Source organism: Aptenodytes patagonicus, chromosome 1 (genome assembly GCF_965638725.1).
Source record: "Aptenodytes patagonicus chromosome 1, bAptPat1.pri.cur, whole genome shotgun sequence".
Taxonomy (NCBI): domain Eukaryota; kingdom Metazoa; phylum Chordata; class Aves; order Sphenisciformes; family Spheniscidae; genus Aptenodytes; species Aptenodytes patagonicus.
Window position 1 is genome coordinate 193,889,402 of NC_134949.1, and position 27,772 is coordinate 193,917,173.

The following is a 27,772-nucleotide window of genomic DNA, read 5'->3' on the forward strand; positions in this document are numbered from 1 at the left end:
AAGCTATTTCTCACACAGTACAACCCCCCTCGTTCTTTATGAATCATTCCCAAATCAATCCTGATTTACAAATATATGCGGAATAGTCCAGATGAGAGTGGTCCACTTCTTCCTGTGACCGGCAGCCTTGTTGCCATGATGTAGGAAGGCGCGTCTGAAAACCAACAGCAATGAAATGCCTCTTCATACCTTGCTGTGTGCTAGTTGCTTGTCCCCATAATGCATCACCCTGACTACTGGGGAGGAAGGAGGTGCTGCCCCATGGTTTTGGGGCAAAGGCATCTCAGACAGGTATGGATTATTGGGATAAGGGGCAGAAAATGGGTGTCGGACTCTCTCTGCCACCCCCTCTTCCCCTGTTTTACTGCCTTGTGAAGTGTGCGCCGGGTGACATAACGAGGTCTGCTGCTGAACTTTACACTCTCTTCCCCCCAAACCCACACTGCAGTTGCACCAGCTCTGCCAGAAATGGGAAGCAGTCCATAAAGAATCAGACGCTGGGCTAGACAAATGCACCTCAGCCTACTGGGAATTAATAGGTGACTTTTCTGGTGTTTGCCTTCTACCAGGTTGTCCACATATTTCAGATTTTGGTATACTTTCATGAATTAGCCGCAAGTATTTGTTAAAGTATTTGCAGAGGAGGAAGAACATAACACCATGAATATGAAATAAAGCAGAATCAGTGGGTTAATTGGTGAAAATCCTGTTGTACTATGCCACCAGCTCTGCCCAGTGTGCCATGAAAGTCTTTGCTCGAAACATACTCTCACAGCCCACGCTGGCTCTGGGCAGCTTTGCTTTGTCTCTGGCCATCAAGTCTGATAAAACATTATCAGCAGGACGTGGATGCAGCGCAGGCTGAACCAGGGGAAAAACCACAAAAGAGCATGTGAGGAGCCTGAAGTGGAACTAGTCCTATCTAACCAAGAACTGCTGCAGGCTATTTTGTCAGCAAAAGAGAGCTGAATAACAAGCATAAATGCACCTATGTACACTGAATAATTTGCAGCAAGCTGTAGGCAGAACTAATGCTACATCCTGAAGGACACAGCCTGTTGAAACTAGCTCTCTTAAAAAGAAAAATGCTAATTGTGAAAATCCCTTGTACCGACAACTCACCGGTCACATTAACACAGAGCAACATAATTGGCTAAAATAATCTCACAGGCATTTCACACCTGATTTAGACTCAACCATTAGCTTTTGTTTAAAAACTGTTGAAAATTCGGATGGGGGAAGGTTTTATTAATGCTTAAAGTAAAATCAGCTTTGGACAAATTTCAGCATTTCTTTGTATAGCTCAGACACTGCACTATTATACCCTTCGTGACACTGGAAACAAAACAAGCTAGGGAAACAAATAAAACTACTCACTAGGTCATATAAAAAGCAAAGTTCTGTGTATGATGAGAAATACATCTACTAGCAAAGATTCTTTTTTCCTTAAAAATAAAAGGAGTCACTGTGATACTGGTTAAACAGGTAAGAAAGTGTAAGCTTATGCAGGAATCCTGTGTATCCTTAGCAGACATTAATCAACACTGTTTCACTGACATTACACCTTTAGAAAGCATTCCTGATTTATAACTCATTAGTACTTCTCTGGGCATTAATGACCTGAATATATATGTAAAAGAAATCTGTGTTTATAAACACTTGTGCATGGGAGTAGCTTTACTCCAAGGGAGTAACTTCAGAAGCAAATAAAGCCATAATCCTGATTTACAGGAGAAAACATGTAAAGTCTTATGGGTGCTGCTGTTCCTTGAGGTTTGGGAGGGGCAGGGATGTTAATACAAACTTCCTTATTTGAGAGCTTCTGGTTAACAAAATTTTAATGCCAAACACTTTGTAAAGCGATTCCATGTTACACTTTTTAGACTTTCCTCAGACAGTTGTCAGGAAGATAAAGCACCCTGAAGTCCATACCAATAAGCACTCCTCACTCATAGCAGTTACAGCAGATTGTACTTAGTACACATATTTTATACCAGGCAATTAAATGCAGTTACCCAAATGAATACAGAAGTCAGTTATACATTGTGCATCAATTATCACAGGCAATGAATGCCATGAGACAAAGAAATTAACACAACATAAAACTAATTCAATAACACAGCAGATTGCTAAGTTAAAATCCTACCCTTTAGATATCCATAACACCGCAGACAATGAATAACGACACAGAGCGAAGCTGATTAAATGCACCACCATAACGAGGCTCTGCGGAGTGCCTGGGTCAGCAGTCAGGCCCAGGATGCAAGGAGGAGGTTCTCTGCCCAGCTCTGACACCGACCTGCTGGGTGACCTTCAGTCATTTCACCTCTTTGTCTAGTTTTAGTGACCACTAAATCCTTCAAGGAAAAGGCTGATGCCATCAACCTTTTGAAACCTGGGTCTACAAGTCACAGAGACATTAAATGTTATTGGTACCAGTTCTCAAGGCAACGCAGATGGGCAGAAGCGATGTAATATCCTGTAAACTTTTACATCTAGGCGAGTTTCCCAGTTCTTACAAGAACAGCATGTGTGAAGCATTTGTTACAGTTCACTGTGATTCATAGGACAGTGGTCATTAGGTTGGTCACACTCCACCCGACCTGCCAAAGTACAGGTCATTTACCAGGCTAGCTCCAGCTGTCTTCTAAAATACATCAAGTGTTTTGTACTGTTCTTCCCAGTGTTTTTATTTCTCCAGCTGCAGACAGGACTCCCAGTAAAGAAGGAAGAAAAAGAAAGAAAAGATAGACAAGGATTTGCTGTCAGTCACTATCCATTTCTTCCTGACTGTCTTAGGATGAAGAAGAAAGCTGGGAGTAGCAACAATGAACATGATACTTTTGTGCCATCCTACCTGGAGCACATGAAAAAAAAACCAACCAAACATCTCCAGTGTGACTCTAAAGATGGCTTTTATTAATAATATTGCATGTGCAGTGTTTCAAGAAGAGGCATTGTCTCATATTTTTGCATGGTTAGTGGTATGTTAACACCTAGAAAGCCTCACCTAAATTCTGACATTCAAAAGGAATTGAAAGAAAACACATATTTCTTGCAACAATTTGCAAAAAAAACCATTTACTAATTCAATTAAAAAAATACATGAGGTGCCAGAGCATTTTTGAAAAAGTGTCTTATTTTCTGGGATGGGACCCTAACTTAGGCATCTAATGTATGCTTCATCCCCCCGTGACTCTACTGAAGAGAAGCCAGTTTCTTTCCAGGGTCTCCAGAGAGTCACCCTGTTTACCTGGTTTTGTCTGTCACGCCTCCCTCTTACAGGAGGCCTTTGAAAGCAAAGATTGATTCTGCAGGCACTGGCATTTTCCTTAAGAAAACAGCTTCATTAGGCACAACCCAGCGAAGATAAGCAGGGTCCAACCCTTAGAGCCTATTGGGAGCTCTGCTTATGTGTTCACTTACATAATTCTTCCGATTTTTTGTCTTATGTATGAACTATAACACCTTTGCTCATTCTAGATTATGCCATCAAAAAAACTACATTGTCATCTTATAAACTCATAAAACACATGCTGCAGCATGAAGAGATTTCACTTTTCACTATGTACACTGAATATGTAGGGTTTTGCATAGTCACAAAGGATCCTTTCCACCAATTTTCACTGAAAAATAGTTAAGGAGTAAATCATGGCCATACTGATAGGACTAAGACAACTTAGAGAAAAATCACAATATATTTACAGTTTCCCTCTAAATTTAACAAAGCAAATTTGCACAAAACACATTTTCTGGAAGAACTGCTCATTTGAGATGCTGCATTACTTAAATCCTCTGCCCCAGCACTTCTTGATGATAACACATGGTACACACAAAGGCCAGATTTCCCTCGGAAAGCAGAACTCTGGAAGATTTCAACAGTGAAAAAAAAATAAAACAAAGGTCTTTGAGATAAACAGGTGTTCTCTTCCGATGCTCCTTGAAAGGTCACCCGGTAATATTTCATGCTAAATCCTGAACTTCACTGGCATCTCGGAGCAAAGCCTTAACAGATTACAAATGTTCTTTTTCTTTTGTGTGTATTTTAGCAGCTGCAGTCTGAATATGCTGAAGTCTATAAATAACAGAATCTGGAGGCACATTAAGCAAAGCATTATAGAAGTCCAGCTTAGTGATTGAAAAAGCATTTGCAGTTCCAAAATCATCTGGAAGGGGGAAAAAAAGCAACTGTGCAGGCTAGCAATGCAGCGCAGCCTTGATAAAAACAAGTCTGATTATTCCTTGAACACAAAACGCTGTTGTGAATTGATGATTGCGTCTCCGTTTTTCACTCTGCCAAGACAGCTTGCAATTGTGAATCACTTGCTTCCCATTTAAGAGGGCAGTGGCTTACTGGCTAAATTAGACCAATCCTTCCTTTAAATTTCTGCATTTTAATAATTTATATTTAACAACAAAAAAGAAGATTCTGAAATCTTTTCATTACTTACAGCAGTATTTTCATAGTAGGTCTTGTGTCACACTGTTTTCTCCTAAAGGCCACCGACCGCTTTAGAAACATGACATCCCACACCACTGTATTTCAGACAACAGAGAAAGCACCCAAAGCAGGTCTTGAGCAAACACACTTCAGCAGCTTCACTGGAAGGCTGAATACTGAAATGAGAGGTGCTGGAATGCCTCTCTGATGCCATAAAGCACCTGGACCAGTCATTATAAGTGAGCTATACATGCTATTTCTTATCTATCTGGGCTTGAGGGAACACCTATATAAATGCACCACACTTACCACATACCTTCTCCCACTCTACCGTACAATGTCCTTCCCTCGTGTTTACTAGAGCTACTGCAAGCAGCTGCAGTACAAAGGGTTGTTTGGTTGGGTTATTTTAAGAAAAACAGGCGAAGAAAAAGAAAAAAAAAGAAAAAAAAAAAGACCAAAGCAAGCTGGGACACACTTCCAGAAAGAGCATTTTAGCTTCCTGGCTAACCTAAAGTGAAATCACTCCCATGCTACCTCCTGAAAAAATTAACAGCTTGACGGGTAACCCCTGTCTGTGGCAGAGCCCCGGGGATGATATCATACAGTCCATCAGGGGCAGGGGAGCCTCGTTACTGAATTTCCAGATGAACACAGACTGCTCTCTTCTAGCCCCAGAAGACCAGGAGACAGTTGAGTTTCACATGGTAACATTATGTATGGAAAATCTATTTTAAGTAACTTTTTAGAAGTTTCTAAAATGCATTCATTATCATTTTTCTTCTCCTTCAAAGCCTGTATAATTGAACTCCTGGAGTTAAAGCAGCCTGTCTTTTCAGGCAGAGATTCATGGAAAAAAGAATCCTTGTCAATCAAACCATTTTCATATTTTTAAAATATAGCTTTATCACTGGACCAAATTGTGACAAGAGGTGACCCAGGTTAAGTGCCTGGGTGATCTGCAACACACTTTTTCACGGAGTACTGAAGCTATCCAAAGTCATATCGATCAAAATTTTATGCAAGACCATCAAGTATTCTCTCAGTGATGGCTGATAAGTGAAAGTCTGGAAAAGAGGTTTAGGCTTGTTTTGTTTGTTTTAATTCAAGGTTTCTGGTGATAAATTCTGCTTAAGAGAAAAACTCAGTATCTCTTCTATCAACTTACAGCTGTCCTCACTCCAAAAGCCACCATCCTCTCTTAGCACATCACACTCAGGATCTTTTCGCCAGCTACAAGCTCTGAATTGGTAGTGTGCTCCCTGGTGTCATTTATCTTGTATTCCTTCCATTCCTCTTAGTATATCTCCTGTTCTTCTCCATTTACCTCACGATACTCTTTCTTGCTTTCCTTTGTATTTTTTTTTTGTTTCTATCCATTGACTCCATGCTTCTCCTTGCAATGGAGGCACGTTTCTTGCCTTAGTCTGCCACGGGCCATTCCCTTATCCAAATATCTCTTCACAGCCAAGACAGTATTGTCTGTTACACTGTGCTGTTTTATTAGGGGAGGGAGGGATTCATCTCACCTAACTTCAGCTAACGCAGACGTCTGTGCCTGAGCTTTTCTGCTGCCCTCATCGCCAATGGGGAGAACAAGATGCTTCCAACGGCCTGTTTCAGACACCTACCTTGCTAGGCAATGAAACACACCTTGGAAGTACACATCTCACTTCTCTGGCTAGGAGTCTACACTGCAATTTTGGATATGGACATCTGCTTTGTCAGACACCCATGGGATGAGATGAGCTGGGCTGAGCAAATTGGGAGCCCAACCACTGCTCAGCTACCTGCATGACGTATTAATCCCAACAAGACACTCAGTCCCGAGGGACTCAGGTCCCACTCCTGTCCTTTGCCTGCCTGATAACTGCAGCACAGCGAACCTCAGGAGAACAGAAATCATGAGTCAGTTTGCAATAACTCATGAGAATGTCCCCAAATATAGACAGATATGGATATTTAGAGAGAGAGATGGTTTGCTTTCTGATTTTTTTTCCTGCCCATCCCCAGTGAATATGTCAACATATGACTATTAGTGTTTGACAATGGGAGCTGCCCTCTCAAACACATTTCCTACAGCTGTGGTGCCCTACATTTGCCTGTTCTCTGGAGGCAGAATTCATCCTGGACCTTTTCTACCTACTTCCAAATGAATCCCATCTCCTCAGCCCCATTTCTTTACCAGACACATAACTCCCTTGCTCCTTGCAGCTCCCATTTTAAAGATCAGCGTGGACCACACACACCTCTCAGCTACCACAGTCCCTTATTTCTGCCCACCAGCCTTGCCCAGGCTGCTACTGGCTTTCTTTATCCTTCATGCCATGCTTGGGGGCAGCATCTTATTTTGATTAGGAGGTGAGGACAGCTACAGGGAGTTTCCCTCTGTCCTTTCCCTTTTCCCAGGTTGTTTGCTATGGGTAAATGAGGGGAACAAAGAAGATTTCCCATATCCCACAGGACGGAGCAGAGCTTCCAGGCTCTTTGTGCTCCCTCATACCCATTAGCTTTCAGCAGAGGTCGAATTAAGTTGCTAAGCAGAGCCAGGAATTTTGTCTGTTTTCTAAACAGTTGTGTATGGGATCACTAACAAGTTACTGTAGGGCTGCAAACTTAGGAATATCACATACTCTGTGGGTGTGGTCTTCTTCACAGGACACTTGGACACCTTCTTTCTCTTCCATTGAGGGAGAAGCAATCCCATATTTAACACAAGGTCAGATCAGGAGAATAGCAGTTACTGTGCATCAGCCATGATCAGGCAACAAAAATATTTCAAGGTTTCTCCCTTGTAACTAGCTGTCAGAAGATCCGGGCAGAGGAGGCTTGAGCTGTAGATCATGGTGAATATAACAATGTTAAAAGCTCTCCTTCCCTCCAGGTGGTCCTGCCGTACCTTTACCCAGCCAACAAACTTCCACTCCCCTTCCCCTGAAATGCTTTCCTGTATGTGTGTTTGCTTTTTCCAATTTCAATTATAACTCTTCAGGGCAGGAAATCATGTGGATTTTCCCTCAGGCAGGGCTAAAACCTACTAGAGACTTGGTGCTCCTTGTGCTGTAATTGAACTGATGCTGGCTTTAGCCAGGAGCCCCCTGGGCAGGGATGTCAGTGAGCTAGCGATGCTCTGAGATCCAGGGGCAAGGCCACCCTCCTGCCAGGCTCCTGCATAGCACCTCGTGCTGCCAGGCTTTTGTCCCTTTTGAGACTTTTAAGATGCTACTGTGATGCAAAATTAGGAACACTGATGATGATAGCATCCCCATCTCTCCTCATGTAGGCCCTCCACCCCTGTCATGTAGTTAATAATCCTTTCACCCACCCTTTTCCGAAGCGCTGTAGGTTTGTTTGTCTTGTCTTATTTGAATTATAAGCTCTTCAGGGCACAGAATTTGCCTTTATCTATGTTGGTAAAGTACAATGTAAATTTACTGCACTATATAAATATTTTCTAATAACAAGGGCAATAACAAGAATAATGTATTTATTTTACTGTAATACAGTATTTCCAGGCTTCAACATACAATCAGAAACAACCTAAAGTCAACAACAAGACCAAAAGACTTGCTGAACCTTTAACTGTGAAGTGGAAGCCATGAAGTCACTGTGTAAAACTTTGGTAAATTAGTTACTTATATTCATAAATAGCAGTTGTTACTGCAGTAAAAATCCTTGCAAACTGGCCCTCTGGAAAATATAAAGCAGAATGTAACCAGTGTAAACCAGCAGAGCACTGCTTCACATGTGTATTATAAGGGTCACAAGTAGCCTACTAGTTACTTTTTAAACAAATGCAACATTAATACTTTCACTGCAACGTTATGAATAAAGCATTTGGCCTGTAGCTATGAATATGGTAACTGATGGCTTTTGATTTGTTTGTTTATATTGTCATCCAGCAAACTTCTGTGCCATGCTTTCCTGGGACTAAAGCTTGACTTCACCCCTTGAATGTGCAGAGGACATAGCCTGTGTGAAGGGTGCTGGGGTGCAGCAGTTTCCCTCAGCTTCCCCCAATGCAGCTTGATGGCCACCGCCCCATACCCTCCCTACAGCAGCACAGAGCTCTGCTGGCACACGGGAGGGAGAACGGGATGCCAGGGTCAGTGTCCATGCCTCTTTGGCACCATCTCTGCTCATGTTGTTAATGGTTTGTTTGTTCTTTTAAGCTCCAAGGTATTAAATTAATCAAAATAACTGTGATGATGCAAGGGATTAAACCGACAGGAGTATGAACTGCCCGTGTTTATCCAAGTGATACTACTGGAGGTGCAAAGCAGATATATGTAGAGAACAAAGCCCTGTCCTTTGAATTTACAGTCTGAATAGAAAACATTTTGTGAGTCCGGTGTATTTCTGTCTAAAATATATGGTTTAATTTAGGAGTGCCCGGGTGACACTAGTGGCCTGTGATATATAAATGGTCAGGTTAAATGACCTCTACGTACCTTCTTGCCTGAAGCTCAGAGCAACAGCAAGTGGAGCAGTTTGAATGGGTCCCATTTGTTATTCTTTTAATTGCCTGCTAATATTTCTTTCAGTAGGTGAAACCAGGACAGTAGGAAAGACTAATAGACTCCTTCTATCTCCAAATGTCTTCCAAACTATCCAAAATTGCAGTTCAGCCAAAACAAATAAGGGGTCTTTAGTTCTCTAGAAATGGAAAAGCAACTGGATGGGGATCCAGGAGATTCCTGTTCCTCACATAGCTCCGCAATAGACCTTGGGCAAGCAATTTAAACAGTCTATGCCTTGATCCCCCACCCATGAAATGGTGTGATAATACTTTCTTTCTTTATCCCACACTTTATTAATCTTGCTTAGTCAGGCTGTTCTCTGCTTATGGGGTATGTCCAGCACCACAAGACCATGACCTGGGCCTGCAGATAACACTGGATTGCATTAGGTTGAGGAATGTTTTTTTCCCTAGTAAAAATCAAAACCAAAGCAGAGTAGAACAAACAAAAAAAGACAATGATCATAATTTCTTATGGAATCGTTGTCTATCTGAATGTGGAGAAAATAGCAAGTTTCCTTTAAAAGGACTCGCACTGAAATTCACACTCTGTCAGGTGTAAATTACAGCCTGTATCTCATCTTGTTCTATCTACAACTCCTTTCTTAGTCATGCATAGCAACAGTGTACAAAAATATTTCTTGCGTGTGATCAAGCGAGTATGGGCACATAAGATGCAAACAAAATATGGGACTTTAAAAAAATTTTTTATTGGTATCTTAAAAGAAAACTAAAAGTTTGTAATCATGTCATTTCTCAATCAGATAACTGATTTACTTGGGAACACAATTGTGCTTGGGAACACAATTCAAATAAATCTATGAAATATTTTCTTTAGGAAGTTACAGGGAACTGAGGTAGCTAAAAATAAATGACACACACACACACAAAAAAAAATCCTAGGAAAATGATTATATTGTGCAATCACAGATATAGTGGATCACTTAATTTAAGTCCTGATCATAATAGAGCTGCTCAGTGGAATAGCATGGGAGATATGCTTTTCATCCTTTTGTCCCAGTGTTTTACACAAGGCCTTCTGATTGCATATGCTTCGTGACATCTAATAGATTACTTCAGGCAAATATCTATACACCATACTAAATGCTGCAGAAACCCAGTTTCATCTATGCTCGTCTTTGAAACAGTGAACTCCTCCCCAAGTCCCATGGGTTGGTGACGCTGCAAAGTGCATCACTGGCACACAGTGAAGCATCACCAAGTTCGGGAGGAGTCGCCAGATGGATTTGTAGCACATTGTTGTGTTAGTCCACATTTCAGGATACAAACAAGATTTCAGCCTTGGTAGAAATTCATTGCTGTTAATCTTCTTTAGGACAACTGTGGCTAGGGGCAAGGGAGCAGCATATTCAGTTTAATTATGTGGCCAGAAATGCCTGAGCTAGGAAATTCTCTCTTTTAAGTTGGCAATTCCCTTTCATTCAGGAATAGTTTAAAAAGCCTTAATTGTTAGGCTATCTATACAAAGACTATACCTAAGCTTTACTACTGATTAGCTCTCCAAATGCTTATCAGTTGGTGACGCCTTGGGTCTGCCACAGCTCAGAGGAGAAGCAATAATTTTCTAGATGATAATCAAATCCCTTCGTTGGGCACTCAAGTTAAAAATTTACTTGTTCAAATAGTGCATGAATAAAACAGCTTCGTACGGTTTCTCAGTGAATGAAAAGAGATGCCATACCTGCTATAAATGGCGACACATCCTTTGAAGAACCTGCACACAAGGTACCAGATTTTCATGTCATCTCCGGCACTTTCCAGGATAAGGCAATCAAGCTTTGACCCTTGGCTTCCTAGTAATCAACATCTGGACCAGTAAATTCAGCTTAATTGGAGTCCATGCATGTTTCTAAGGGGGCTTTAACAGTGGAAAGATTCATGCTTCATCTCATCTCAGTGGCACTAAGATTCACGTATGCAGATCCATCACTGAGAATCGCCTGGCCTCTGTTATCATTAATTGAAGCATATTAAGAGACTTGGCAGAAAAAAAATACCCAAATTTGAAACGTCAAGAGACAGATCCATCTAGTTTCACATCCTGTTGTTATAACATACCTTAATCACAGTTAATTAGGAGATATTGTTCCTGGTGGAAGAGCATCTGATACAGCTTTCGTGGGTGATTAAACATAGAACAGAATCGGATACATTTGTTGAATGCGGGATCTGTTTATTATGACTGTACAAGTCTATCTAGAGTATCACTCCTATTACATAGCAAAACAAAAGAAAGTCACAGGCCAAAAATATTTCCCTTGCCTCATGGTGCTTTAATATTCCCTGCTGTCTTCTTAAATTTTCTGCTGCTGGCCCCTTAGGACTCTAGCGCATGATCCAGCTCCCATTGAAGTTAATCAGGGGCTTCTCAGTTGGCTTCAGCTGAGCCACATCAGATCCTAAATGAACAGCAGATAGAGGAAAGGGCTGAGGGAAAACAAGTGCTACAGGGATTGACCTCTGTGGAAAAACAATGCAGTTGGACACAATGCCAATGAGGGCTTCGATGCCGTTTGTGAAAAAGTAATCTTTGATTTATTGGAGGAGTGTGATTAGCTGGAATCCTTTCCTCATACAGTATAAAATACCAAAAGTGGAAACCCAGGCTGAAGCCATGAGCTCAGCTTCTGCTGGTGTCAATAAGGTTTGTGCATGCTCATTGATCTATGGCTGTATACGGCCCTGATATGTGTTTTCTGGGCTGCCTGAGGTCTTTGCTCATGCTTAGAATAGAAATGGCAGGATTGGTTTTATCACTGAAAAGTAAGCAGTGCATGTCTTTTGCCTGAAAAGTAACCAAATTAACATTTGTGACGTAATCTTTTTTCTCAGTTAAAAAAAAAAAAAGGAAGCATTATTGGCTAGATTACTTGTACTAGAAGAAGTCTTGTTTTTCACAAACTCTATGCACACTGATTTCCTAAACGCTCATTTACTCTGAACTGCAACAATCGTGATAAATCATTTGCTATTTACTCTTTAGTGCAACTACATGCTTTGGGCAAAGATTTTTTAATTATTTATTTATTTTTTAAAGCAAAACCACTCTTTTCACGCATTTTTCCATTCCCAGTGATGGATTTTATCTTTGATATGTGATCCAGCTATTTAACTACCTCTCACCACTTCTCCCATGAATTGTTTATACAGCAACTTGGCAGCATAATTTGCATATCACAGGAAAGATCCCATTACATGTTCCCAGAGGTGCGGTTTCACCAGCTTTATCACTTTCTGCCACCTATGCATATCCCCGAAGCAGAGCGTCTGGTTAATCCAGAAAGGTACTTCTTGGCTGCCAATAGTAATTAAACATTAACGGTGTAGTTACAAAATTTTCAGTCATTCAAAACTTATCTCTCCATTGTCTTCGATAAATATAATACCTACAAAAGATATTTATCTTTTTATACAAATTTTCCTGCTGCAGGAAGCTCACAGAGCGTTACCTTTACTGTATTCTGTTCAGCTGTGGCAAACGATCTAAAATAATTAGACAAGGAACAAATGCACAAAGAAAGAAAAGTTGAAAAGAAGGGAAATGTGCTTAGAAGCAAAGTAACTCAACACATCACAGAAAAGCCGGAGAAGACTTGGGCTGGAGACGGTATTTGCTCTCCGGACTCTTATTTGGTGATGGAAGGGGACAATGGCTCTAACTGCAGGTTTCTTGGTGATGAAAAGCCCATGTTTGGGTATATTCCCGATAATTCTTCACCCACCGTATGACACATAAAATGACAGCAGCATAACTTTCCCTGAGAGGAACACTTACTCCAAGAGCACTCTAACAACATCAAAGCATACAACCACTGTGGGTCAGGGGACAGAAATTAAAGGGAAGCCAGATCTACACCACAGTAAAACACCAACAAGTGTCCTTGCACAAAGCATTACTGCCTCCAGATGTTTTCCCAATAAGCAGACAAACAGTCCTGTGCCTTCAAATAGAGTCATCCAACATACATTTGGGGGGAACAAACATTGCAGGTACCAACTCTTGCTACCTTTGACTGTCCCTATGCAAATCCACCTTGCAGTGAAAGACTACGCACATAAAATTTCAAAAATGCAAACTCAGTTTCAGTGAAATTTGGAGTCTGAGATCTAGAGTAGACTTATTAACAAAAACAGCCTCCTTAGAAAGTGCCTCAGGCAACCCTAGTAACATCACCCATCAGTTGCAGACAGTGCAATAGCTGCCCCAGCACCTTTCTCTCTAGCAATATGACAAACTCACAAAATCCCTAATACCATAGAAGGCTGGAAGTCAGAGAAGGGGTTGATTCACGGACAAAACTAAGGGGCTACTGAGTCAGTAGCCTTTGAGTGACAAGGTCAACCTACAGTGAACAGTGATTGAAACTTGTTATCCTCCCATAGCCTGAAAGTGCGTTATATAGTGCAATAGCCGGCAGTCACAGTGACAGAGCAAAAGGCAGATTAAGCACAGCTGTCCCCTCAGGTCCAGGGGTAGCCTGGTGGGCAGGAAGGAAAACCTGAGCTGTTCCCGCCTGTTTAAAAGAGAGCATTTAGTTTTCAAGCCTGTCAGCATGATCCTTTTTGAACGCATTGTGTTTACTGGCATGCCACCCTGACACTTTGGTTTAGTAGCATGAAAAAAAAAAAAAGAGGTAAGGTTATAAAATCAAATATGATGTTTTCTGCATGTTAAAAGAAGTACTGCTCCCACAGAGACCTGGAAGCTCAAACCGCTGCAGCGTTGTGCCAGTACATGAAAACCAAAAAATGGAACTGACCTGGGTTTCATGGTTCAAGCGTGCCGTGGCAGGGATCCCGGCACTACTTCCAAATTCAACACTCGAATAAACACGGTTGTAGTTTCTTGAAGTGGATGCTTTTAATGCAATCTGAAAAGGGTGAGAGAAAGGGCATACTCCTGAAGCCTATATTTCTTAGGTAGAAATAATTCTGCCTGGAGAAGCCCGGCTCGTGACTGTTTGCTATTAAGGAAGACTGTACGGGAGAGAGGGAGCGTCTTTGAGTTCACATACTTAACGCTCAGTGGTGTGTCTGCGGAGTGACGGGAAATAAACAACAGTGAGGAGGGGTTAACCAGAGACCTGCTGGCTAAAATCTATACGCCTGGAAACAGAAGGGAGAGGGCTGCAAGGTCAGATATAGTTTAATTGTTTCTAATAGGGAGATCAGCCGCAGAGCTACCAGGCATAAAGACGCCTATCACAAACTGTACCCACTTTCCATCTCCCCCCTAAACCCAAAACAGCAGTTGTGCATGTCATGTCAGTCTTTCTGAACGGATCTAGAATGTCCTCCTAGTCCCCAAATAGAGCATCACTGCAAAGCACCTGTACAGTAAGTAGAAAGAGAGGACAGAGAGATTAAATAAGCCACCTATGCATAGATCTCCATCAGAATACCTAAAACCTGTCAATCTCACCCCAAGATGCATTCTCCATCTTATCTCCTAAAACCACTGTGTGCCTCCTGGAGAAATGCCACCATTCTGCCATAATTTCATTAAAGGAACATCCACGCAGAAGGTCAGATGCAAGTAAAAATGTCTCTGAGCCTGATATGAGATGGTAGATAATCCCTTTACTTGGAGTCTGCCTACCTAAATTTCACCACTGCTCCAATAGATTTGTCCTTTCATCACAATTGATGTAGCAGGTAGTAAAGAGAAGCGCTTGTTGAAGTCATCAGCAGTGGATGCAGGCATTGGTATGGAGTTGGGCATGGAGCACAGCACGAATCAGAAAGTCCAGATGTGGGGAGGGCTTGAGAGGAGGAGGGAGGGCAGCTGCCCATTACGCTCAGAAATGTGCAGAGGAAGAATGAGGAAAGCTATACTTCAGAAGAGCTTGTTCAGCTGCAAGATGTAAAGGATACAGCAGACATTTTCCAGAAGATCTGTCACAAGCACTGACACTGGCAGAAATCAGATGCAGTTGAAGACATTTTGCTAACAATCTTCCCGGTAACTTTTCTCAGAGAAAGACCTGGGGTACTGCCCCCTGCCCAAAAAAACCCCCAACTCTATAGCAGAATTACTGGACAATGGTATTGAGTAAACGCCTATCGTAATGGAGAAACATACTGTAAAGCATAATGTAGTACTGTGGTTACATATATTTTTTGCATACAGAGTATTTATAGATGCTAACTCGGGCAATTTCATATCTCTAGGTATTTATTCTATGCTTGTAAAATGAAACGGCATTTTTCATCCCATCTTGACTGGAAGAGAGAATACATTTAGGTTATAAATTGTTTAGAATTACTCGTTAATGCTATTGGCTTTTCTGTATCTGCTTGTAGGAGGGACAGGAGGGAGACAGATAATGCTTTACACATAAAATCATAGAGGAGAAAACCAGAAAGCAAGCTTTGTTTTCAACATGTTTAAACTGTTCAAATGACAGGAATTGGTTGCCTTGGAAGCAGATCTGCAGCTGAATGAAACCTTTCACCTGTCCAACATATGAAATATTTATTATCTGAGGGTGACTAGAGATTCAATAAAGCCAGACATACAATGCAGAAAGCAGACCCTGGCTCATCACCTCCATGATTTTCACAGGTCCTGTGGCAGCCAGATTAGATTTTGCCAGAGAGAGAGACAAGTGGGCTCAGTTGCAGTATTGGGTGTAAGGAGAAATAAAACAAGAGGAAAGCAACATCTTAACTTTATTTTCAATTTAACCAGGTTGGTGAAGCAAAATGCTGATGCTCCTCCTATACTGTGTTTAGAAAGGCTGGAAAATGTTATAGTTTCCAATTAGAGAGAAGAGCCCACTCTCTCTTTAGATAATTATTTTTCCAATAAATTATTCTTGGCCACTTGTTTCCCCATAAAAATTGCCCAGTGTTTTTGTCTTGTAGAAGTCGTTGGGGTTTTTTTTCCCCTTCTCTTTTGTGTGGGTTGGAATTAATTTATTATAGGGCTGAAACTTGGCAGAGATCCAGACACAACAATCTGAAAAATGTTCACACTAAAATTCAATGATGGGATTCCTTGTTTATTTTATCTCAGAGCCTCCCTGAGAATTCGGTCCTGCAAAATGGAGCACAGTTGATGCACAAGTGTGCATGTAATCCAGTTCGCTTTATTTTTCAGGAAAAAGACTTTAGACATTTCTGTTGCTGCAGACACAATCCCAAGTATGAACAAAAGCCAGAGCCATTATCTAAGAAAGTGATATTTTTGCATGGCTGCTTTCAGCAGCGAATCACACTTTGAAAGAACCTTGACATTTTTTGCCCTTTATCAGATTCATTTTATTTTTCTCAGAAAATCTGGATTTCCAAGGCCTTTGGCATCCTTACTATTGCTAAACAGCTTTAATGTCTGCATTCAAGAGGTGTTGAAATTGTCTAATTAAGCTAAGAGGTAAAAATAAAGATTAAAATCCATTGTCATCATATCCTAAATTGTACCACAAATAAGTGCAATATTTCTGCTAAGTCTGTGTGTGTGTGTGAAGCGACTGAAAAGTTGTAGAAAATTAACACACAAAATATGATCACTCCTTTCAGTTCATGCTGCTTCCTTGTCACACTCCACTTGGCAATTGCATGAAGATTTTAGCAGTAAATATTGGATCAGATAACATCATTTCGAGTCAGGACTGCAGGCTCTTGGGTGCTGCACAGAACTGATCCTGCCCTAACAATTAAGATGGAAGTGAGGTATGAACAAGATGGGGAGGCAAGGAGGGGAGGAAGAAGAGTGCAAGAAAAGAGGCAATATGATATCTGAACGATGCCATTGTACAAACTGCGCCACCACGGTTCGAAACCAATGCATACACAGCTGGAAAACGGGGATTCCTGGCTTCACAGTGGCAGGTAACATTTATCCCTAGTCTCTTTCACAACACAACAGACCTTAAAATATTAACCGGTCTTCTGTTCCAGTTATGCTGCTCTGGCACTAGTCCTGTGCCTTAATAGAGTGCACCTCTGATCCCAGGCAGGAGAACTTCCCCATCCCTAGCACGTAATACTTAGTTATACGTTCAGGAGAGCAGGCTTTTCTAGACTCTGCCTTCGTTTTTATTTCTTCTGTGCAAATTACTTCCTCCACGTCTGTTACAGCCCCTTCGCCCTCTCACAGAGCGCCGTGCTTACCCTTTCCCAAGTTTGCAGAGAGAGGTTGCTAGGCTCCAAGTGCACCAAAAACCACAGAACGTGCCTTCTTTCCTGCCTTTCCATATGCCTGGAATACCCCCCTCCTTTCCCACCGTGGTACATCAAGTACCTTCCCTTTCTTTCAGAAAGCTGAGAATCCATCTGTTCCGCAAAGCACTCCATCTGCAATGACAGCGAGTCCAGTGATGTGCTGCCAATATTTCAACAAAGGCCTCCTCTAAACCCATTCCCCTGAGTCGGTAACACAGCCCACGTCCCCAGGGTGGGGATGCTCGCAGACAGGAGGCGTGCGGGACTGGCGGACTCTATTCATTTGGTTTTCCCATTTCAACAAAACGCTTTCCCATACCCAAGAAAAGAAGCAGCATTTGGCAAACACGTTTCTGTTATATGCCTCCTACCAGAAACGTTCATACCTGGGTCCTGGAAAGAAAAAATAATTCCACTTTGTTGAGAGAGTTGCAGTGTTCACCTGGAAAAAATACAAGGGATGAAGATGGTAGGGAGGGATTTGAATCCCTTTCAGGGACTGCTGGGGACTGTATCTGTGTCAAACAAATTAGGGAAAGAGCCCCAGTTACACAGAAGGAAATCATGCCAAATTTTCCTTTCAGCACGATGCTAGCAAAGGGCTCAGCTTTGCAAATGTGACTGGTAAGTCCGAGGACAGGGGTGAGGGAAGAGGACTCAACAGTTAAGGCAGGCAGTTTTTCAGAAGGCAAGCGTACAGCACTTTTGCTATTCACACTTCTGTATCAGGTCTGAATACACATCGTACAGTGTATAAATACATATATGTATGTATGCATATATGTATATATGCATGTATGTATAAATATATGTGTATTAGTTGCTTTTACAAACTTTGGCTGCTGCATTTGCTTCATGCACTATCCTGTCTCAGGCATTTTAGAAGTCCAGGCTTGATAGTTTTCCATATGTGATTTATACAGGAATTGATACATGCAGGCTGGGATGCTTTGACTGCATGTACTTTGGATCGCCCACTTTTTCTGTCGCTGTTTATCAGCTGTACAGCATTAGGTTTACGACAAGTTGCAATCACATATAAATGACCAGCTGTTAAATTACATTAAACTCCCAAGGTTTTCAAAGGTGACAGTGTAATATATTATTTGCTATTTTTTAAATCAGCAATTTCTTAAACCATTTGAGGCTCTTCTTAAAAAACAGGAGAACTCTCTGCATTGGAACACATAACCTATACCACTTGAATTCTCTTATCTTGATGTGCTTTTTAAATTGTATGTAAGGAAAATAAAAAAACTCTTGGACTCAACAATTCAGTATATCCTTCAGCAGATGAGTTTTGTTGGTTTTGAAGAATAAAGAACACAAGATTAGCATCAGTGGTTGCCATCACATAGTTTAGCTTGATAGCATTAATCTATAATACATGTGCAAATTATCACACTAAATAATCTGTATTTACATGTCACGAAGCAATTTAAAAAAATATTTTCTGGTTTCGTCTACTTTGCCTGCCACACAGATAGCAAAGTGTCAAGTTTCTTACCTAAAAATGCAGGCAGCGATAATGTGTCTGTCCTGTAACAAGTTATTTCAGAGAGAAATACCGATCCTTATCTAGCAAAGCACAGCAGCACATTTTGGAGCTCACCCATCTATAGCAAAACACTTTGGAACATGTTTATGTTTAAAGCATTTGTTGAATAGGCAGAGATTAAGCATGTGCTTAGTTGGTCTGTTGAACTGGGGCCTGTCTTAGGCTTCCACAAGGCGATCTGCAATGCTCAGAGCTGTCCTACACAGCCACCAAGCTGGCTCCAGCACCCCAAGTCCTCTACAAAATAGGTCTAAGGATGGTGCTATATGAAGGATAACAAAAGGCTAGTACAGCCCGAATCCAAACATCACTGGGAACTTTCCCTCCAAGCCAGGCAAGACAAAAGTTTTTGAAACGGAGGGCTGATATGGCCCAGGAGGGCTGGAGCACCACTGACCCAAGGCACAAACAGGTACAGCCCCAGAAATCCTACCGGCTAAATTGGCAAGGCAGGACAGCATGGGTGGAACATAAGGATCATTATTTCCTTTTTGCAGACAATAAAATGAGGTGCAGACATAAAAAGTTACCCACTAAAGACCTGCTAAAGCAAAGCTATGACAGGAATTTGAAATTAATCCAGATCTGCTGAATTCTAGTCTGAATCTCCAACCATCAAAACAGCATCCCTCCTGGCTTTGAAATAAGCAGTCAAAGCATAATTAAAGTAATTTATATGTCCATCATGTTAGCCAGGCAAGGAATTAAAAATGCTTTGCAAAGAATTGTCCACGTTACTTGTCACAACGGAAACGAGCTGAACCAGTGAAGGTGGTGCAGGGTGCTCGTCACTCACAAGAGCATCTTCCTCTTCCAAATAGGTGTAAGTTAATTGCCTTCTCATTTTTCTCTATTTTCTTCAAAATCTCTTAAAATCCCAGTAATGCGTCCAGCCCAGTTTCACTTAGTTTTGATCTTGGCAAAGTATCTTATCAGTCTTCTCCCTGCTCTGTGCTCCCAAAGTGATTGCATGGCATGGAAAGCCAGCTCGTTTTCCCAGGCTGAGTTCTCTGTAATCTGTACAGCTCTCATCTAGTTAAAAGCATGTGAACAAGAATGCAACATCCCATACAAAAAGTCAGCTCACCTTTCCTTTTGGAAAGAAAAGCTCCTGCCCTCATTGATGTATGAGTGAGCAGGAACACAAAGCCACCAGCCCTGACTTGAAAACAGAGGGGTTGTGTTGGGCTATAAGTGGTCCAGTAAGTTTGCGAGTGGGATGGTTTACACCATGCCACGACTTTGAAACATTCTGTATTTTCAGTCTTGTGAGGAGATACGCATCATATAAGCAAAGTTAGAAACTACATGAGAGAAAGCAGCTGAGTTGTGTTTCCTCTAGCATTCACACTTCAGCTCTCCTCTTCTAGCTCTGTCTGCTGCTGTGCCACTTTTTGGCCTCAGTGCACCATGTCTCCACTAATCTCCTTGTGGTTCTTCTCTCTGCAGAAGCCACAACCCCCTGCAGGAATGAAACCCAGTGATCTAGTTGTGAGTTTCTGCTGGGCCCCCACTGCGACATCTCCCTTTGCAAACACTGCTTGCAAAGAGGAGGGAAGATGCCATCCAAATGCATGAGTGAAAGTATCTTGTACTAAAATTCTGTGGTGATCATGCTGGTCTGATCCTTTAAGCCGACCACAAGCCTGCAAACTGAGAACATAAGTGCTGCTGATAGGAGCAAGTCAGTAACACAAGAAATATCCCAGTGTGAGCTCTGCCAACTAAAGAGTGTCAAAATTTTCTCCTCCCTTCCTCTCCCTGAGAAAAGACCTATTTCCCAAAGGATGGATCTGTTTCCAAAAGCACACATTAGCACTGAAGCTGCACACCAACACTGCAGGCAATTAAAGTGCTGGCTGCAGCACAATTTCATCTCCAACATACACCTGAAGGACCGATCCTCCTCCTTTTTTTTCTACAGTCCTTGAATATCCCGTCACTCCAATGCAGTATCTTTCAGTCAAGCCTATATAAACTGTCTCCTAATAAATACAGGCATGTGTGTGCAAACATGCACATAACTAACCAACCAACAAACCAACTAACCAGCAAGCTAACACTATATATTTATACTTAGCCTTCAGCTTGCTTGGTACCCTATTTTAAATTACCTTTCTTCAAATATTTTCTTCACGTTCCCTCAAACTTTCTTAACGCTTCAACTCTGTGTACAGCTGCTTCTTCACGAGGCAATTTTGTTGCTCAGTTAACTATCACATTAATCAGGTGAATGTGTCTCCCTAGTATATCTAACAATTGCTCATTAAATCAGGTCTCCAATACTGTTGAAAAATAATTAAAAACCTGTTTCCAATAAACAAGCTATAAAGGCATTAAGGACAAAACAGTGTGTGGGAAATGTATTGGAAACACAGGGACAGAAAATTCTGACCAGGCATAGGCTGGGCAGAATTAGCTGAATACCAAATTAATTGCTAGCAGTGTCAGGCAAATAGTAAAAAGAAAGTTATAAATACTCACTTCAAATTAACAATGAATTTATTGTGGCTGAACACAAGCTCCTTTTACGTTTGCTTCCTACAAATAGTCATGCAAAGCAAATTCGAAGCTTGTACACACCATGATTTGCTTCCAGAATAGGAGGTATAATTGATACAGGATTTACACAGCTTGACAAAGCAAGGGAGGCTAGGTTCCCAAAATCCTTCGGAGCCAGCACACAAAGGTAATTAAACAAACCAGTGAAGAAACTGGCTCCCTGCACCTTCTTTAGCTAGCACTGTGCACAAAGATACCTAATTACAGTTTGTCAGCAACTGAGGTGATGAGAGAAATCTTCCATCAGGCAATTCAAACAAAAAATAAACTAGAGATTATAATACTTCCATTGGAAGAACAAGAGACTGAATTTGTCGAGTAAATGATTCACTTTGCTTTAATTGCTACACACAGAGTGAAATGACACAGTGATATCTCAGTGACCGGATAAAATATGTCATCTTCTCCCCACCCAGTGAACCATGCAGCACTGAACAGATGAGTCGCCTTCCCCTGCCTGCATTAAAGGAGAACAACTGGAAAAGATTTAAAATTCAGTTTGTAAATCGAGCAATTTTACATCAGCTCCAAGTCAATCACCCCATCTCCAAGTCAGTCACTGACAGCAGAGGCAACTTAGCAATAATGAGTATTTATATTTCACAATCCTTCTATATGTGTTTAGTTAGGGTAGTGGTGGTTAATCTACTGTTCCACTTAATTAAATACTGTTAAAATTATACTTTAAGCATCATCTCATATCTTGCTAGCACAATTACAGTCTATAACTCTCCATCTTACATCAATCACTAATTTGCTGTCTGGCAGCGTAATTTCTCATTCTGAAGCATCCATCTTTAACAAGTCAAGGTGTGCCAAGTGCTCCTACCGCTACCAGCGGCCACTCGCCCCGGTGAAACCATGGCCCCAGAATGAAGAAGCAGTAGCTGTCTTCCTCCTGAAAGCCATGGTGTTGGACCCCAGAAGGAATCACATGGCATGTGACAGAAGTCGTATAAATATATTATATGCATATAGTCTCAGAAGGGTATTCCTAACGCATGAGCGTGCTACAGAGGTGTGTGCTGAGGACACACTGCCATCCTGCAATGCAGCTGGCGAACAAGCAGTGGAAACAATTTAACTATACAGAAAAGCAATGACCAGACAATAAAGAGATGATTAGCAGATCCACAGAGTTAGCAAATAGAAAAAAGGGGAAAAACCCCACACTCACTATAGCTGAACCTTCCCCCCTCCTCCAGAAAGCAGATGTTTCTTGTAAAATAGTGGAAAGAAAAGGGAAAGGAGGACAGCCTGACAAGGAAGCCATGGATAGAAGTGAGACATTTATCTCAATTTGGTATTTGAGTGCTCTTCATACATTATGGTAAGGCTTAGCTTTGCATTATGAACTTACTTGACACTGCTTACGCGACACTCCAGGCAGCAGTAATTTCCCAGCCACACAGTAAGACTTCTACTGCTGCCTGAGGTGCTCCCATGTTCTCTGTCCTGTGTGTTAAATTAGACCTGTTTTTTTCTAGGTATTGTTTCGTGTCTGCCCTTCACGTGTAAAGATTCTCCCCGCTGACTTTTGGATAATCCTAGCCTCTTTGGAAGGCATACATATGTATAAGAATTATTTAAACAAACATAGTATATGCTTGTATGTAAGCAAAAGCTTATGAGTGCATCTCTTCTGAAGTTTGCTATTCAATAATGTGGGGGAAAAACCTTTCAAAGGGGACCTAAATCCACTTCTTTTGGAAATCCCTTATGTTCTAATGATGAATAAGTGCTAATTGTCATCTGTCATAACCTCCAAGATCTTGAGAATATTGTAATTCTTTGCAATGGTTACTTACAGATCAAAGCATATAGATACTTAGTATATTAGACATTTCTAAACAAAATAATTAATGTCGCCTATTTTTGCTCAACAAGCAGGTAGAAGAAAAGCTATTGAAAATGAAATACGATTTAAAGCAGTCCTTGTCCAAGAGTAAACTGTCTGTGTAAATCATCAACATTTTTGTCACGAAAATGCTTCAGAAAGGCTTCATGGAAGAAGACAAATTGTTCCAGTCTCTCCAAAATTACAATCTTGGCTGCTTACAGTTAAACTATACAAAACGTTTTGTATTGTGAAGCCAAAGCTTTATTCCTCAAAAGCTTTATTCAGTAGCCAAGAAAGCCAACGTTCAGAAAGAAAGTAAGAGTGAAACTTAACCAATCTGGTCACAATTATTTCATTGTCTTTTATAAGCTTAAAATGATCTGTATATGGTACTGATAAACAGCCCTTGCTGGCTAAGTAAATAATACTGATGAAATCCATTTGGCCTTTACTGTACATGTTTCTTGCAAGAAACATCAGTTTTCACAGCAGTTTTTTCCTTCTCCCCAGGAAGTCGGAACTGTGCAAGACTTGTCTTAAATGAAAAAAAATTACTAGTTATAAAAACAGGTGTTTCAACAGTAATCACAGGATGATGTGGTAGGCAGAAATAGCCATGTACAGATTTATGTTAAACTATTCTGGTTCTGTGCTAGTTTCTACTTTGTTTTTCAGAGAAGGACACAAACATTTATTCAGATGCAACTAGCCTTAGAAAAAATGTAAAATTCCTTTGCAGTTTAATGTTTTTGACCATTGTTCACTTCCCAGGTTGTTTTATATCTAAAAGCAGTATTACTGGAGTGTCTCTCATGATTGCAATTCAGTTGAATCTACAGAATTAAGGACGTTTCAGCTTTTTTTTTTTTCCTTGATCAGACATGTTTGTCCTATTTCCAGACTTTTACTATAGACCATATCTATCAAAGTCCATTGTGCTGGTTTTGGCTGGCATAGAGTTGATTTTCTTCATAGTAACTAGTATGGGGCTATGTTTTGGATTTGTCACCAAAACAGTGTCAATAACACACAGAACTTTTAGTTACTGCTGAGCAGTGCTTGCACAGTGTCAAAGCCTCTTCTGTTTCTCACGCTGCCCCGCCAATGAGTAAGCTGGGGGTGTACAGGAAACTGGGAGGGGACACAGCGGGGACAGCTGACCTCAACTGACCAAAGGGATATTCCATACCATATGATGTCATACTGAGCACATAAAACTGGGGGAAGAAGGAGGAAGCGGGGAACATTGGGTTAAACATTGGAACAGGCTGCCCAGGGAAGTGGTTGAGTCCCCATCCCTGGAGGTATTTAAAAGATGAGTAGATGAGGCACTTAGGGACATGGTTTAGTGGGCATGGTGGTGTTGGGTCGATGGTTGGACTCGATGATCTTAGAGGTCTTTTCCAACCTCAATGATTCTATGATTCTATGATGGCGTTTGTCTTCCCAAGTAACCGTTCTGCATGATGGAGTCCTGCTTTCCCTGGAGGTGGCTTTCCCATCCTGCCGATGGGAAGGAGTGAATGAATTCCTTGTTTTGCTTTGCTTGCGCTCATGGCTTTTGCTTTACCTATTGAACTGTCTTTATCTCAACCCAAAAGTTTTCTCACTTTTACCCTTCCGATTCTCTCCTCCATCCCACTGGGGGGCAGTGAGTGAGTGGCAGTGTGGGGCTTAGCTGCCAGCTGGAGTTAAAACACAACATCCATATAAAACCTAGTGTTCATATTCCACGTGTATATATTCCATATCCATATTCCCCCCTTTGCTGTAATATGCTATAAAACATATTGTGTGTTGGATAAGAGATCGTTCTCCCATGCTGTAAGAAATTCTGACATGCGAAGTTTGTTTAACCAGCCTAAATCAGGCCAAATTTACTGACAATACTAAACATTTTGTTGAACTGCAAAGAGAATTTCAGTTCATAAGGTATTTCATGTTGAAGTTGTTTAAAAAGTGTAAATTCTCTAGCTTAAAGTTAAAAAAAATAGTTCAAATAGAAATGTATAACTTCTTCATTTGCAAAAGCAAATCTAGGGTATTTCACTGGAAAATTGTTTAAAACATTGTTATATTTCAAACGGCATCAGTTTTAACTGTCAGCTTTTGTCAAAAGAGTTTTTAAAAGTCCTGACTTTAATAAATCACCAAAGAAAATCTTCTGTGGCTAAGGTATTGCAAAAGTATGCTGTGCAAAACACGTATTTCCACTAAGAGACAGATTAATAGAAGAAGCAAGAAGAGATGTTTATATTTATATGGAAAAGCAGATCTATCTGTGGCAATAATAACATATATTAGACTTGAGCTTATTTTCAGTATGAATGTAGGCATGTTTTAATATTCCAACAACCATAGAATGCTTTTATTTGCTTTGTTCATTAAAAAAAAAAAGAGAAGAAAACACCGCAAATACATATTATTCATGGATACAGATATCTCAGCTCATGAAAGCTGTGAGCTCTCAGCACATATTTTCTACCTGGTATTATAAACCAAATGTATAAAATGCATGGTTCCAGAGAAAAGTACCTGATTTTGCAGTTCACTGAATCCTTTCTTTAACCACCTTTCCATTTCTCATTTGTGCAAGCAAATGAGAGCAAACCCAGTAGTTTCTGAAAACACACAGAACATTTCAACTTTATTTAAGAGTTAGATGAAAACAGCAAACTACATAAAAAGAACAGAATTTATAGAAGCACAGAACCACAAAACAATGCATGCTGGAGGGCACCTTTGGCAGTCATCTCCTGCAAACCCTTGCTCTAAGCATGGCCACCTTAGATCTAGTTGCTCAAGACTGTCAGGTTCAAATACCTCCAAGAATGGAGAGTTCACAGCCTCTCTGTGCAACCTGCTCCAACATTCGACCACCTTACTGTGATTTTTTTTCCCCTAATATCCAGCTGGGATTTCCCATGTTGCAACTTATGTCCGTTCCCTCTCCCACCATTCTCCCCTTCCAAGAAACATCTGGTTTCATCTTCTTTACATCCCCATTAGACAGCTGAAGATAACATTTAGATCCTGAAGATAACATTTAGATCTTTCCTCAAAATTCTTTTCCTAAGGCTGAACAGGCTCAGATGTATTAGTTTCTTCTTGTATGTCACGTGCTCCATCAACACTCAAGAAATCTCTAAAGTGTTTATTATAAAGACAAAACATACAGGTGATGTCCAAATGCCAGCCAAGCCAGCTAACAGATCATCATCTATTTCAAAGGACTTTTGATCAAGTCCTTATTTTACATGTGCACTTGAATGAACAATAAGGAAGGCAGGAGGAGGGAAAGATTAATTATATCACAGAGCTGTTTAGTTTGGGTATCTCTGTTTTCTTATAAAGATTTTTCATCAAAATTCATAATTGGAACTTAAGCATCTTGGTTCTTGTTATATCAGAGGTTATACACTGATGGCTTCAGAGAGAAGTATCTGAATGTCCTGATAAGTAATTTGGTTTAAAATGAAATGGTACATTACACCTATCTGTTCTACAGCAGGAGTGGAAATCTTTAGATTTAATTTGCTAAGTCTTTTGTTCTTTCCTGGTTACTACACCCAGCGACCAAAGTACACAGTGTACAAATAGCTGGCAAGTGTGAGAGCACATTGCCACATTGCTGGCAAAACACTGATTATTGAATTCTTATTGAAGTTCTAACACTTAGATGTATCTTAACTTTCAGCTTTCAGCACTGGAATTCATCCATACCTCTGTGTACCGTTATTCTTTGGACATTTCATGATTTCCTTTGAGACTATATGGAAAAGGAAGTTGTTTATACACACATCAGATCCAGAAATTGATTCACTTTCCCAACAGAAGCATGAACTAATAGGATGGTGAAATTGTGAATCACATATTCTGTGGCTTTAAGGCAAGCTGATAAAGTTATAAAATGAAGCTCCCTGGAGACACTGAAACCCAGCAGAGCATATTGGAGCATATTTTCTGAATAATTTCTTATTTTCTGTCCAACACAATATATGCTTTGGGTCAAACTTAGAATAACACGACCACTTCCGTCATCATCACATAGTGATTTGACTGCTTTTTAAAAAGTCAGCCACCAAATAGGGAATTTGCAAGTATTTCTTCAGAAACGATGCAAAACCTTCTACCACTAAGCAAACTCCATGTTTCATTGTTCCCATTCCCTTGAAGCAAGAAGCACACTCGCTAGCTATTAGATATGAAGTGGCTCTAAGTAATTAGTAATTCACTTTTTCAAGGATCTTTTTTTTTTCCTAGTGTTTTGAGGGCAGTCAGCCAGCAACATTCGCTGTGTGACAGACATCTGCAAGAAATGCGAACACATACAAAATTCCAGCTTTCAGACAACTCAAGCTAAATTGCTAACTTGAAGTTTCAATATAAGCTTGCTGCTGTATGCAGCAAAGACACAGCACAAATAAAGGCAATCCTCTCAAGTCCTAGAGATCATATTAGACACAAGTAAAACAAGCTACTGTTGAAGCAGGAAGTTCTCTTCTGCTGATTTCTCCACTTCATTTACTAATTCCTTGAGTTTGCTGTACCTTCTGCAATACTGTGATGGAGTAAAAAGGATTTGAAGGCCTCCTGTAAAAAGGAGGGGATTCTTCTGTAGGTAATTTTGATACATTTAGATAAAATGAAGGATAAAAAGTGGAT

General features: G+C 40.7%; 1 protein-coding gene across 2 annotated transcripts in view; it reads right to left on the reverse strand.

The window, feature by feature from the left end:
• The window catches only part of ENOX1 (ecto-NOX disulfide-thiol exchanger 1), a 382,814-nt gene that overhangs the window by 141,334 nt on the left and 213,708 nt on the right, over positions 1–27,772 (reverse strand). The window contains exon 1 of one of the 2 annotated variants that reach the window (XM_076363466.1): positions 13,742–13,797. The exons of the other annotated variant lie outside the window; for it this stretch is intronic. The gene's annotated coding sequence lies outside the window, so the exon portion shown is untranslated. Of the gene's footprint in view, positions 1–13,741; positions 13,798–27,772 lie in introns of those variants that run through there. 2 annotated transcript variants of the gene reach the window in all.